The sequence below is a fragment of the Anopheles bellator genome, chromosome 1, assembly GCF_943735745.2.
Source record: "Anopheles bellator chromosome 1, idAnoBellAS_SP24_06.2, whole genome shotgun sequence".
NCBI classification, from domain to species: domain Eukaryota; kingdom Metazoa; phylum Arthropoda; class Insecta; order Diptera; family Culicidae; genus Anopheles; species Anopheles bellator.
Window position 1 is genome coordinate 7,496,764 of NC_071285.1, and position 14,089 is coordinate 7,510,852.

Consider the following 14,089-nt stretch of genomic DNA (forward strand, 5'->3'; position numbering starts at 1 on the left):
CCGGAGTCTCCGGAACGCAGCGTGGCAAATGTTGCAGCTTTCAGCCAGCATACGCACGGGAATTGTTCTTGGCCTGACCCTATTTTGCGTTGCATATTGGCGCACAGTGATTTTATGCGCATGTCCTGGGTGGCTTGCTGCGCCACACGGGCCCACGGGCCTCGCCTCGAGCTTTATTGCGCATCGGAATTTTAAACAGTGTCAGCTATTGTTCCTCTGTTTTTGGATGGTTTTTTGTTAGGGCGAACACATTCGAGGAAATGTCCTCCACATTAGAAGCGAAACATTGTCACTTGAGGTGGTCCAACACATGTGCGGCAGACGTTCTCTCTCGGTCGAGGGATTTAGGACCTTGTGGAACGCGGTCTCGACGTGGGTGTTCGTTGTTTCGGAACGTTTTCGGATCTGGTTCGGAACACAAAAGCGACCATCATTGTTTAAATTACGACAACACGTTTCGAACTGTCCATTGTGCGTGCCTAAGCCAGCCTAATGTCTGTGGAGAATTGGCATTGATTGTGGGCATCGAAGCTTCGGAAAGAATTGACGCACACACTGAGTACGAAATTGAGCTTCTTTTGTGGAAATTCGGGGACAATTGCACCACAAGTACTGACACGAGCAAAAATTGCTCTTCTCTTGGAATAGTATTTCTTATTTATTTGACAACCAAATCAGTTGAAAGCAGGGATTGTTGTCGCCAAAAGGACAGCACCACCGCAAAGCTGCAAATTAGTCTAGACGCACTGTCAGTTGCGGCCCAGTGGGACTTTGCTGTTCGGAAATTGATTAAAGCCGAAGAACTGGTTTTCGAAGCCCAAAATGGACCACACCGTTGGCCAACCGTGATCAGGAAGTGTTCTAATCTTACGAGTGTCCGGTTACGAGACCATCCCGAGGGACGCTGCCGTCGCCAACTAATGGGGACCTCCGGACATTTATGGTGCCGGCATGCTAATGCTGGTGACAGCGCGCGTGTCCTTCCGCTCGTCCCACTCAGGGTTTGAAGGTCACCCGTAAGGATTCGGCCGAGAAATAGTCACATAATTGCTTTCGCCATTCCCGGTTGGTTTGTTCCGGAAGATGACGGACCCATGACGTCGTCGAAGGGACCAGACAGGGTCCAAAAGGAGTGAAGGCCACTAGAATTTTTGCTCAAAATATGTTTCTCACCACGATGGAACGTAATGGTCCGGAAGTGGTAGCAAATGGGACCAACGTTGTGATTTACAACTCATTTTGGCCTTGCCGTTCTTAGGAATGTCTTGCCACGAGCTTGAAGCGTGTGTCAATGCTAATCCTTCGAAGGTTACAGATATGAAAAAAGGTTGTACATTAGTGAAACATCTTCAGATAAGGACTTTCCAATGTCCGATTTTACGGTACATAAAGGACGGAATGGTTACCGGTATTTATGGTTTTTGGTTTTGGATATCGTTACTGAACCGTTTTCATGCCTTCATGGCGTGCACTTTCGAAACATATCACTCTTTTCGTTCGATGCGCAACGAAAATTACGAAGAAATGTGATGCACCGGACTCGAAGAGAGTGAATCAACACAATAAACAATGCGCCACAATCCATTGCAATCCGGTGCACACAATATCGGTGATTGCAATTTGCTGCGCGAAAATCGGCCGTTACAGAGGGCCGAACGCGCACGTAAATATTTGCGCCCATAAATCACACTCCCTGCTGCCGCTGTCAGTGCGCCCGTAGCCCGGGGTCTTTCGCCCTTCGCATCCTGCAACTGCGTTGATGTGTCGAACTGTCGAAATTATGTGCAAATAGTCGATCAACGGCCGTAAATTAGCGCAATCGCAGTCATGGCCCGTTCCGACACTCGAAGGGGAAAGGTCAGCGAAGTCAATTACTGACCCAAAAAATACCAAAAAGGAATATCCACGCACCACAGCGGCAGCGACCGGCTCATATTTTGGACTATTTTATGGGAAACACTTGGCTTCGAAATTTTGAGTGCGGAAAAAGAGGTCTCAGGCATTAAGGATGGTCTTCAGGGCAAAGAAGACTTCAGGTGTATGTGTCACGATCGCCACAAAATTACGCGATGCGGATTCGTGGCCAGTGGATTAGGATTTCGTATCCTTCTCCATTTAACAATCTCCAAAAATGAAATTGAGCGACCCCATGGTGAGCGGGACTGGTGTTGATAAAAGCTGTGCCTGACTGTGTGCTGATCGCAAACGATCGGAGGTACAGTCGGTGCCCAATAATACTCACCACCAGCAGGAATTAAATATGCTTTATTCGAATTAAGCCGAAGCAAAGAAGGAGAGCTTCGGTGATATTTATGTAGCTTTGTAAGGACACATTCTATGGATCATGTTAAATGACTAATGTTTTATGTTGCGCTTGACGCACCGTTTTTTGAGTGGACCTGTCCAAATTGTACACTCAGTCTAAAGTTGCAAGTGGATCCAAAGAACCCTGGAAGCGGCGCTTTCGGCGACGATCCCGTGCCGTTATGTTGCGCTCGAGCCTGGGCATCGGAACCGTCAGAAGCGCTGTTGTAAATCGTGTCATCCTCCGCTCCGTTTGCCCCCCTTGCCGGCCCCTTGGGTGCGATGGTGGAGAAATTAAAAAATAAAATAATAAATTTCCGTGGTAAAACTAAAATCGAATAGCATTTCAGTAGCAATTTAAATCGCGCCATGACGTCCGCGTCAGCCCGCGTTCGGGTTTCGGGCGTGCGTGTTTTGCCAACCTGTCCGTGGCATGGGCTACTCCTTCTGGGGCTCTGGGACAGTCCACCGAGCAGTGGCCGCAGAGAGAGGGCTTTTGATATGCAAAACGAATCGGAAAACAATGATTTCTCGGTCGCGCCGCGCCAGCGATGGCTTCTGGTTGAAGGTTGATCGAAAAGTTGAGTACACGGAAAAAAATGAGTTGATAAAGAAAACCTGTGAAATTATGCTGTTTGTTGAATGTTAGCTGATCATATTAATAACTCCAGTTATTAATTAATTCATCCCTGATAATATTCTGTTTGCAAATAATCATTCAGTCAGCTGTGCCGGGGCCAATTGAGGGATACTTTTCGACCAACGCGCGACCACGCATCATAAATGTTGATTGGTCCAGAAAATAGCATCGTAACTGCACGATAAAATGTGCCGCACCGCGGGTGCTCGCGATCGCCAAGAAGAGAACTTTAATTTCATCATTTTATTCAAATTTTCTTCCCAATCATTTCGCACCTTCGCGCGGCCCGAAACACTGTAGTGCCTTCCTCCGAACGGTGCTCCTTGTGGCCTCGGATTCCTTGATGCAGAGAGAGAGAGAGAGAGGGAAAAGGAGTCACTTCACAATGGAGGAAGGTGCTTCTGTGGTCCTCTTTTTTTTTATCCACTCCAAGAGTAACTCCCAAAGTCCGCCTCCATTTCCGACACACATCCGACCCGATTTGGGTTCCATTCTTTAGGGTATTATTTTTTGATTTAGTAGAATGCCAAAATAAACCACTGTTTTTCTTGTTCCACTGGGCCCACTGTGACTCCGTGGGGTGTGGCACGAGGTGTGCAGCGAATGCCTTAATTGCCGATGACTGGTCACGGTTGGCTACGGGGTTCGCTTTTGACACTTTGGGTCGCGCCCCGGCACTGTGGATTCCTTCGAGCCGATCGGCAGCCATCGCCAACCGGTTAGACATTCCATCGCGGCCCCGTCGTCCCGATCGAAAAGAGGTGCGAAAAATGGGGCTCCAATGGGTGAGTTGGTTTGCGCCGGGGGTTTGATTAAAATTTATTTTTCTCCCGCAGAAAAAGCGAAAATTTATTACCATTCGTGACCAATTGGGGATGGGTTTCCGTTGGCAGCACGGAGCCCGTCCTTGGCTATGCGGGGAACAACAATGTTTTTTTGAAATTGTTACATGTTTTTCAACGATCATTTTAGCGGCTGAATAGCGATAGCGTCCTAATCTTAAGTTTTCACTGAATCAATGGCTCTTGTTGAAAAAATTTTAATTATATTTTTACAGGAAAGCAATTAAAAGGCAACTAGGAAATTAATTTCAGCTTAGTTGTGAAGTGAAAAGTAAAGAGGTCACGCGCGTGCTGAGCAGCAGGTCGATGGGTTGACCCGGGAGAAAGTAGAACTACTTTTCGACATCGTTAGGTTAAAACAGTTCACCCAAGATACCCGGTAAGCATTGGCCGATCGTGGCCCACGGGAACTGTAAAAATGGTTTATCACTTTACGACTCTCTGATAGGCCGCACATTTGTCGAATTAGCATGAGCATAAAAATGGTGTGGAATGCTGTGTTGTGCATGCACGCAACGCCTTACGCCTTTTGCTAGTTATGGGCCCTTGTAAAACTAACGCGAGTAACATGGGGCTAAGGTGAACCGGGAAAAATGGGTTTGTGTCGTCGGCATAATACTTCCTAAAATGTTTCAAACGCGCTGCAGCAGAAACGGGTTAGATATTATATCATTTTACGACGCTCAAAGTAATTTGGCACCTCTCGGCGTAAAATGTGCCAGCCTTAGCCTGCTGCACGGTTCAGCTAACCCGGGGCGCGACATTTCCAGAAGTGTGCTTTATTTTACGAAAGTAACGAAGCAATCATTAGGCATCATCACCGCGTGTCAATTACCTTTCAGTACCATTAATTGCTGGGCTTTTATGCTGTGCGGTACAGAAGGAAGCCTTTGAAGGTGATGACTGGTGTATTAATCGCGCTCCGAGCCGCTTCAGGCCTCAAGAATCGGCACCTAGCGCCTTCCGTGTGCTTTCATGCGCGCCTCAGCGCTCGAAGCCGGCTTCTGCCGCTCGGTGGGTACTGCGAAACGAGATCAAAGCCTCCACCGTGACTGGCAGGCATCCTGTGGGGGGCACTGAAACACAGAATCCGACCCAGAACACACTGGGCCGGGCCGCGGGAGGCGCTGGTGAAGGCCACACTCTTGAGTCACGCGCCGGATGAAAGCATGTGTATGCTCTGATGGGGTGTGCTTTTATGTGACGGTGCAAAGCGATGCTTTCTTCAACGGCACCAACCTCTAAGAGGCGCTGGCTGGCTGGCTGGCCGGTCGGCCGTTCAGCAGACGCTCCTCGGTTGAACACCACTTGTCAACGCTTCCGTAAATCGCATTTCACACGAATCAACTGCAACTCGCGAAATGCAACGCCACACACTCGAACAACCAGGATGCATCCCAGGTCGGGCCAGACAAACGCAAGAGGTTGCTGCTTGTTTCAGGCGTTCCTATTTTTTCTTGAGGTGCGCCCAGAGAGGTAGCTCGTTGAATTGTAGCAATTGCGTCTACTACTGCTGCTGGCACTACTAATTGGCATTCACCGAAGGTGACAGATTTGTTCCCAGAAAATTCTCAAGTCACGGGTTTTGGAGACTAGGTTTTATTTCACTCACGAAGATTTTTCGTTTTATGTTTTCTTGGTGCAATGCCCAATAGATAGATTTTATCCCGCGTCTTTTTATGCTGTCGCACTGCAATGCTGGCTGTTTGCTCGCTCGTCCGTGCCATCCTGAAGTTGAGGCGGAGCCCAATGGAACCCAATCTGTTGAACTTATGTAAGAATATACTAGTAGCACTCTAAATGCCCCCAAAAGTCGACTACTACACTCTCGTTTGGTCCTTGGAACCGGCACACAACCGCGTTAATGAGTTTCCGCCAAGAAGAATGGCGGAAAATTCACCACTGGGCGTGTGAACCACATACATATTTTTTCACCACTTTCATCAGCTGCCCGCCGAAGCCCCACCGAAGAAAAGGGTGGAACATTTTCGCCAACTTGGCATAATTACCGGCAAATAACACCAATTGGAAAACGAGCTATTTTTATGGTTGCTTTCTTCGAGTGTACCAATAATCGTGGTTCGCATTTGTTCGCCGGCACGGCCAACGGGCTCGGGCACCACAATGGCCCCGGAAAAGGGAAAAGGAAAGTGCGCCACACGCGCGGATCAAAGACCGGATACGGATCGGTGGTGGTGGTCCTTTGAACGGCACGGTTCTTATTATACGGTATCCTGTTTGCGCTTTGGGCATACTTTTATGGCATCGGCTCGGCTCTCGGGCTCTATTGTTTCTCTTCAGCTGCATAAAAGTGGGTTCTTTTCAACCAACCCGTTTCTTTCGCTGATCAAAGGCAGGAGCGTGTTTGCAAAGCTTTGCCGCGGTGGCTTTTACACCTGCAGCACCCGTTTGATTGAGACAGGTCATTAAATTGGTCCCCGGTTCGGGAGCCCATACAAATTCGAGTTGTTTTCATAACGAATGAATTCAATTTAATGTTGGATAATAGATAGAAAAAAACAGCAAACAGCTCATTATCTATTGTGCGATGGATTGTTGTTTATTTGCGGCTGATTTAGTTGTTTATTCGAAAGACCACGAAAATGTCTAATTTTCGTTGTGATATTCGATTATTTTATTTCAATTGCAACACAGTCATGAGCCACTTTTCAAATGACGACATTCTTTTCTCATTCTCATAAAGTTTTGGGAGAATAAACAACGTGTTCGTATCGCAGTATATCGGACGGCCAAATGTTATGCGCCTCGATTGGCGACGAAAAATGCACATCACTGTCGCTCGCTCTGTTCGTTCGCTATTGATTATTGGGCTTGTCTCAGCATTAGCATCAGCGAAGGGGGTTGCGATGTTGCGACCCGGCTGCGATTCCGGTGACAGCCCGAGGAAATGAATGCACCCTCCCAACCCATTGTGTGCGGTCCATTGTTGTCCACCAACCCCAGGAGGGAGTTCGATGCGTTCGATTGTTTGGGGGCAGAATGCTGCTGATTTCCCATTTTCTGATTTTCCTACACGAGAAGAGAGCATTGGATCGCGATAGCGTTCCGTTGGCCGCGGGAGCATCGTCCCGAGGATTGATTCCCGGTGAAGAGGGCTCACTAGCATGAGGTGTGCGCTTGATGCGCTGCACCTGTCACGGATCTCGTCGGTATTAGCCTTCCCCGTCAGAGGGATTGGACACCGCGCGTTTATTGAATATGCTTTGCTCTAACGGCACAATGGAACCCTTTAAGAGATGTTATAAAGAGGAGGCTTTTTTAAACTAATTTTCCGATTGCGCAGATTCATCTGAGTGAAAATGTGAAAAGCTTTCTTTTCAATGTATTGCCGAAGTAACAGCCCAGCTTGCAGCTCAACTGTCGCCCGGACGCGTGATGTGCGAAAAGATGCAGCGATTATTTATGGGACCAACCTGGGAACGGTGGCCTTTTGACAGCCCATCCCATTTATGACGAGTCCTGCATGGCCGGCGGAGGAAGATAAATGAAGCGCACAGCTTTCTATGCCCTTCGGCTAAAAGCTAAAAGGGCACCGCGGGCGTCACACAAATCCGTATCGGTCTTTGTGGTGGTGAAAGAAATTTGCATAAAAATAAGATAAATTATCTCATTTCACATTTCTCTGTCGGCGCGCGCGCGCACACCAAAGGATGAATGTGTCCGACTCAACCTGGTTTCGGGATACGGATGATGGCCAAAGTCGCCCAAGAAATGTCCTGTCCCGTTCCGGAGCGAAGCATACTCCGGAGACGAAGGTCGCAGAGCATTATCTGCGCCTTTTCTTCTTCCTCGGCGCGAGCTTTCGGACGGGTTGGGACGTACGGTCCACGGGCACGTGTGTGCGAGTAAGTCCAATGAAAAGAGAGAATGGCCAAAGAATGGGAGAATGCGAAACATAAGATCTTTTCACCATTTATCCCGTCATTGTTGGGGGCAGCAGCAGCAGAAGAGGAAAGAATTCTGCGAACGGACACCGTCAGGAGGAGCGCCGTAAGAGGATCGTGTCGGATTTGCTGTCGGAGCAGGTACTCCCAGGCGTGCCAGGATTTTCCCGGTTACCAGGGAAGCCTTTTTTGTGCGGTGCACGACGGCGACAGACTGTCTGGCAGCGCGCACGTTTACTGATGGCCAAAGAAAATGGCTACAAAGTTCCATTTGTTTTAGTCGCTTGTGCGCACAAAACCATTATGTCACCCCAGCTTTGGCAGTCTCGGGCAAGGAAACGTTTGCTGGCTGTATGGGTTGGATGGTAAATTTTGTATTAAAAATAAGAAAGGAATGAAAGAAAGCCCGAACAGGGTGACACATTTTGGTAGAAGCGATTTGATTGGTTTATAAAATTAGTTTATATTTTTCTCAAATAGTTTCGTCTCTTTAGGAAGAAGGAAAGTATGTTTTGCTACATTCGGTTCACCGTTACTCAGTTTCGATATTCAGTTCAGGGAGCCTAGTTACTAAAGTTACTATTTTGTAGCTCAAGTGCTGCAAGTTTCTGGCGCCGCGTTCTGTGTTTTCTCGTTGCAAATCCTTGCACTATAACTGCATTTTTGGTCCCCCCATTTTAGGGGGGAGGCGGGGGCCACAGACAGAGGTTGGAAGTTTTTAATGAATGGGAAGACCGAGAACAGCAGCAGCGCACGGCAATTGTTGCAAGAAACTCTTCGGTGCACCGAAAGGCGCCCAGTGTCTGACGGGGACGATGAAAAGCTGAAAAGCCGGGGCCCCATTGGACGTGACGCGAAGGCATAATTTTCCTGCTACCGGTTATGCGCCTCCCCGTCACCACGTGAAGGCATTCTCCATTGTGGGGGCATTCAGGGCATTATGCTTTGCGAGAGGAAATGGAACTGAAAGCATGGCGGTGCATCTAATGTTCTACGTTCAGCATTCAAGACGGACCAGCATTAGGAGGGTACGCCTTCCCGGTTCGCGTTTTATGCTCCGGCAACATGTAAGTGGATGCAAGCGAGGATGGATTCTCCGTCCGCATCTGTTTGTCTGTTGTTTTCTGCTTTCGAAAGGAAAACTTCTCTCCCTATCTCTTTCAAACTCTCCTTGTTGACGCTGAATGCGCTGCATTCAGTTTTGCAAAAAGGAAGAAATAAAATGATATTGTTGCGCTCAACAGAACCCCATTCTGTTACTTTGTTGGCATTCAGCTGTATAAGAGGTGTGTTGTGTGTGTTTTGCCTCTATTTGTTAAGAGAAAGGACCCTGAATGCGCTTCGTTTGATGGAGCACGGTTTCCAAACTTTAGATTCGAAAAGCAGCAACTGCAGAGTGAATTAAGTGAAAAACTTACACTGAGTAATAGGCAATCTCGTGATGGCTGCAAGAAGACCCACAAAACTAAGAAAAGACAGTGATGCTGTGAGCTCACGATTCATCTAACAGAAGAACGAAAAAATGATGTCCTTCATTCAGCTTCAGCATTCTCGAGAAGTGTTTCGCGTTCATTCATCATCGTCAACAGCAAAGTAAACTCATTCATCCGAATGTTTTTTTTTCATAATTTGAGTTCTTCGAAATCACCACGAGCCCAACACCGGACCGAACTCGAGAGGTGGTCTTTATTTAACCTATTCCCTGAGGAGGTCCTAAACGGAGACGGAACGCATGGAGTGTTGTTGTTTCATTGATGAAGGTTGAGAGAAGGCCGTACACAGAGGACCCTCGAGATGGTCATTCCTTGCGGGCAGGGGTTTGTTGTTTTCCAATAAGCAAGTTTTAAGTTCTTGTTGCAATGTTGCATACTTTTGCAATTTTTTTCTAAGTTTAGTCTAATGGCGGAACTCGCGTGGGCACACGTGGTACGATAGGAATCGAAAAGTCTCCGAACCATAACCATAACCCGTGAGTAATCCGTCTCTAAACTGACAGCCTTCGAAGGGCGAAGGCCGATGGTCAACCCGTTCCGGCTATTGTTGTAGAGTGTAAAGCGGCGTTTAAAATTTTCCAACACTCCAACGAAAACCCCCTGTTTTATGCTAACCACGGGGATTGGGGTGCCCTCGGTCGGGGAGCATAAGAATGGCTGGGAGCGAAAATAATAATGTACTAGACGGCGTGTCGGTGGTGTCCAGCCGCCCGTGGCCCGTTGTTTATGTTTGTTGACAGTTTTTTCTTCTATTAATTCATTTTGTTCTGCCTTCCGTACGTGCCGCTTGAACGCATCCATCCCCGCAGTGGTGGCCGATTTTTGGACCTCACTGGGGTCTGGGTTCTCACCCAGAGAGCGCTCGCTCGCGTTTGTTTTGCATTGTGTTGTTGATGTTGATGGAAAATTCTTTTCATTGTACATTATCAACCAATCAACTAACCCATCCCACATCTGCACTCCCGGCAAATGCACAAAAAATGCATCCTTTGTCTGGTCCCGCCGTCATTGATAAATGAGATGAATGGATGGTGGATTACGTTGGTGCGGTCCTCGATTGTGCTCGATTTTGTTTCTGCCGATGCGCCCCCCAATTGTCCCCGAGGCGCTCTGTGTTCTATTTTTGGTCACACAATTGTGCGAACGCAAACAAGTGTTTGCGTTGAGGATGGTGAGTTTTTGGGGTGCGTCACAATTTTACGGCCCGTGGGCGATACGCTTTACCCCCTTTTCTGCCATTGCTTCCGACTAGTTCCGACTGGCATTGTTTAGGTTCGATTGGCGCACCGACCACGAGCAAAGCAGGTTATTTGATTCGGAACAATAGCAAAACACAACCCGTTCCGAAGTGAACGAATTTTAATAGGTGCGACAAAACGCGGACAGAACGTGAAACACGGGGAATATTAACCAAAAACACCTCAAAGCCCGACGGTCGGTAAGGTTGTAAGCCGCGCAGACTCACGCAGGTTCGTCCGTTGTACGTTTTTTTATCCCTCCATCACGAACGGTCAATAAAACCGAAGATGATGGATTGCAGCATAAAACTGCATCCGACGTGTCCGTCCAGCTTTGTGCGGCTTCATTTTCGAGGTGATAAAACTCCGACGCCGATCTCCGCCAGTCGATCGGTCGGTTGCTGGGACGAGATTCTCCGTGTTTTCTGACAACGATCCCCGGACGACCCGGAGTGTCAGAAGTCAAGCACCGCTTTAAGCAATGGGAGATATTTATGAAAAACTGTTGCCTCTCGTTCGCACTATGCTCGTGGTGGCGGCAGCAGGAAGACATTTATCGCTCAGTAACGATCGAGGTTTTCTTTTGCTTCGAGAGAGCTAGAAACAACATCGAACGGCCGCCGATGGATCACAAGAAGCGACCGTTCTGGAGAGTGGCTGCATAATTTAATCTATTTTATTCCGGGCGGCATCAAACAGACCGGCCGGCCGTGCGCTGCGGCGCGTTTTACAATAATTTCTAGTTTTTATGATTGAATTAGCCACCTCCGCGTTCCCCGGATGTCGTTCCGAAAGGTTGTTGGTGGGTCGAGACGGTATCACCCACGATGATTTCACGGGCGGAGAAGTGTGGCCTGGCAGGGAATCCCGGTCGCGCTGCAGCTAAAACAAAGCACCTGAGCCCAGCGTGACGCCCAAAGCCCGAGCCCGGGATGGTTCCGTGCCAGATGTTCAATCTGTTGGACAGGTGTGCAAAATTTCGAGAATGCCTCGCTCGGTGAATGCCGATGGTGGCCACCCTGTGGCGACATTTTACGACCGTGGTCAAAAGTCAAAACATTAGGCCCAACACGGCCTGCGAGTGGCTAACATCGCCTGGGCCATCGAGAGCACTTGAGAGCACCTAAAAGAGGCTGCGAATACGGATTACTTTGGTGCCAGTTTGGGCACCATTGTTCGGGTGAGCCGTCTCGAAAGCAATGCTAAGGGGAAGATTCATAAATTGGCCGGCAACAAATGGTGCGAAGGTTAGCTCGGATTGATCACTGTGCAAACATTACAATCAACCAACACGGGCGATAGAGTTCCCGCAGCGAGAAGCGCTTTCATGCCGTTACTTTATTTCTTTAGGAGACACGGGTGGCTTATGTGGGCCGAAACAATGGTGAACAATTGTGTTTGCACGTCCCGATGGCCGTTGCCTGCCTCGCTTTTGTTGTTGATCGTGTGTAACAATTTCAAAAAGAGGCAAACTGTGCAGCAATTTTCAACATTCTTTTCCATGGTCAATGCTTTCTGATTGTAATGTTAGGTGATGAACTGCCAAAAGGTGTTAGTGTTTATCGAAGTGCTTAAATGTTTGCTATTTTGAAAAGCAGAAACTCGGACTAACTGACGAATGATTTTATGGTAACGCTCTATTATTTATGGTTTAGTAGCGTCAAGTTTGATCAGAGTTTGCTGATGTCTCAGATAGATCAGTGATCACGGCATCTTTGCGATAGGCTTTAGAAAGTGTAGCCAAATGCTTCCCTTGTTTCAATTATATCTCGACAATATCTGAACAATAATCTGGAAATCCCCTGACACTGTCAAAAGCAAAGTGTTCCGCCAGATGCATTCTCTTTAGCGGCCGTAATCCTGCGGCCGGAATGGAACGACTTTCAAACAGACACATATATTTCTAAGACAGCTTCCTTTGCGCAATCCACCCGTGGAACTTGTCGACTTGGCGGACCTCGAGGAACACCTCTTTAGGAAAGGTGTAAAAAGTCGGCTCCTCCATTGTGGTCGCGCACACCTTGATTTATCATCTTTCAGGCCGGCCGCCGGTCGTCCTCCACCCGATCTCCCTCGCCCGGGGCCCCTTCTATCTCCTGCATCGATCATTTCAATCATGCGGAATGTTACACGCTTCGTTTTCCATCCTCAACGGAGAACGGGCTATTTATGACAGCTTTTGTTCCTGCTCGTGCGCCGCGTCTTCGTCTGCGAAGGAACGGTGGAAGCGCGGCAGGAGGGCTCCTGGAGAGCCCCCGGAGCAGCATTCCTCCGGCAGCAAGCTAACGATCGCCCAAAGAGGGCCCCTGAGGGTCCACTCAGGGTGGTGATCCTGGCGATCCGACGGGACAGCGACCCGGGATAGCCGAGCCAGACATACTGGCACCTAGTTTTCCGGCGATGGCCGCCGCAGACGTGCTGGAACCACCATTAGGTGGCTGCAGACCGTAGGCCGTAGGCAAAGTGGCAGAGCAGGGAACGGAGCAACGACTCCGAGTCCACGCTCAGGCTTCAGCTTCAGCCATTGTCCGGTCCGGAGCAGGAATAGGAACAATAGAGGCCGAACCATGGCCAGAGTCAGATAATAAAACTGTTTTTCTTTCCTCCTCCTCCCCACCACCCGCCGCTTCCCTGGCGGTGGACGGGTCCCTAATAAGGGTAAACATTATGGGCCGAAGGAATTCCCATCAGGGTTGAGCGTAGGAAGGCCAGAGGACGATGGCTGAGGATCTGAGGACCCGGAGCGCAGATTTATGACCCGTGTTCTAGGTTCTGGACCCTTTCGTTGCCAGAATCGGCACAGACCCGCTGTTGGCCGTACTTCTTTTGGTGACTCTCCTTGCAATCTGGCGACGAATCGTGCCATTCGTACGCAGCATTCCGGAGTCGGAATCCCGTGTCTGAGTTGGAAGTCTTCACTTTCTCCACAATCGATCGTCCGGCCGCGGGGACCCTTAGCACCAACAAAGCATAGGTTTGGGGTTTGAAGTGATCGACTCGATTCGACTCTATTTGTAGCGCTGTCGACGCGCGTCTGTCGAAAGAGGCCGCGCGATCCGCGCGATCATTTATCATGCGGAAAGTACATCTCATTTCTGATTTGTTGTGTTATGGATTGCCCTGACCGACCGATCGGTCGGTCGTTCGGGGTTTTCCACCGGCGATCAGGGGCCGTCAGGTGCCCTGGGGGGGAAAATCGACCCACGAACGATCGTGTTGGCCGGGCCATTGTGCGCGGTTGGTCAATTTGTTCGCAAGCCAGTCATGGAGCGAGCGGCCGGGAAAGGGGCCCCCTCGCTGATGGTTGATGTTTTGTGTTATTTATTTTATTGTGTTGTGTGTTGTTTTTCTTCCTTTTTTCGCTTTTCGGCGCAGAGAACAAATTTATTGTTCCCCGAGCATTATTTTTCCGCCCGTTTAGTTGTCAATAGAAGCCCCGGAGCCGTCCGGGCACGTTTAGGCCTAAGCTAACGAATCATTTTTCATCCATTGTTTTCCACGGGGTCCGACTGTGTACTGTGCCTCTTGCCTATTTCTCTCTCTGTCTCTCTCTCTCTGTTTTTCTCTCACTCTGTCTCTTTCCGTGTATGATTTTATGAACTGCGGAGAGTTTATTGTGTGAGATTTGTTCTCTCTATATATTGGCCAAACAGATGTGCTTTTCGAT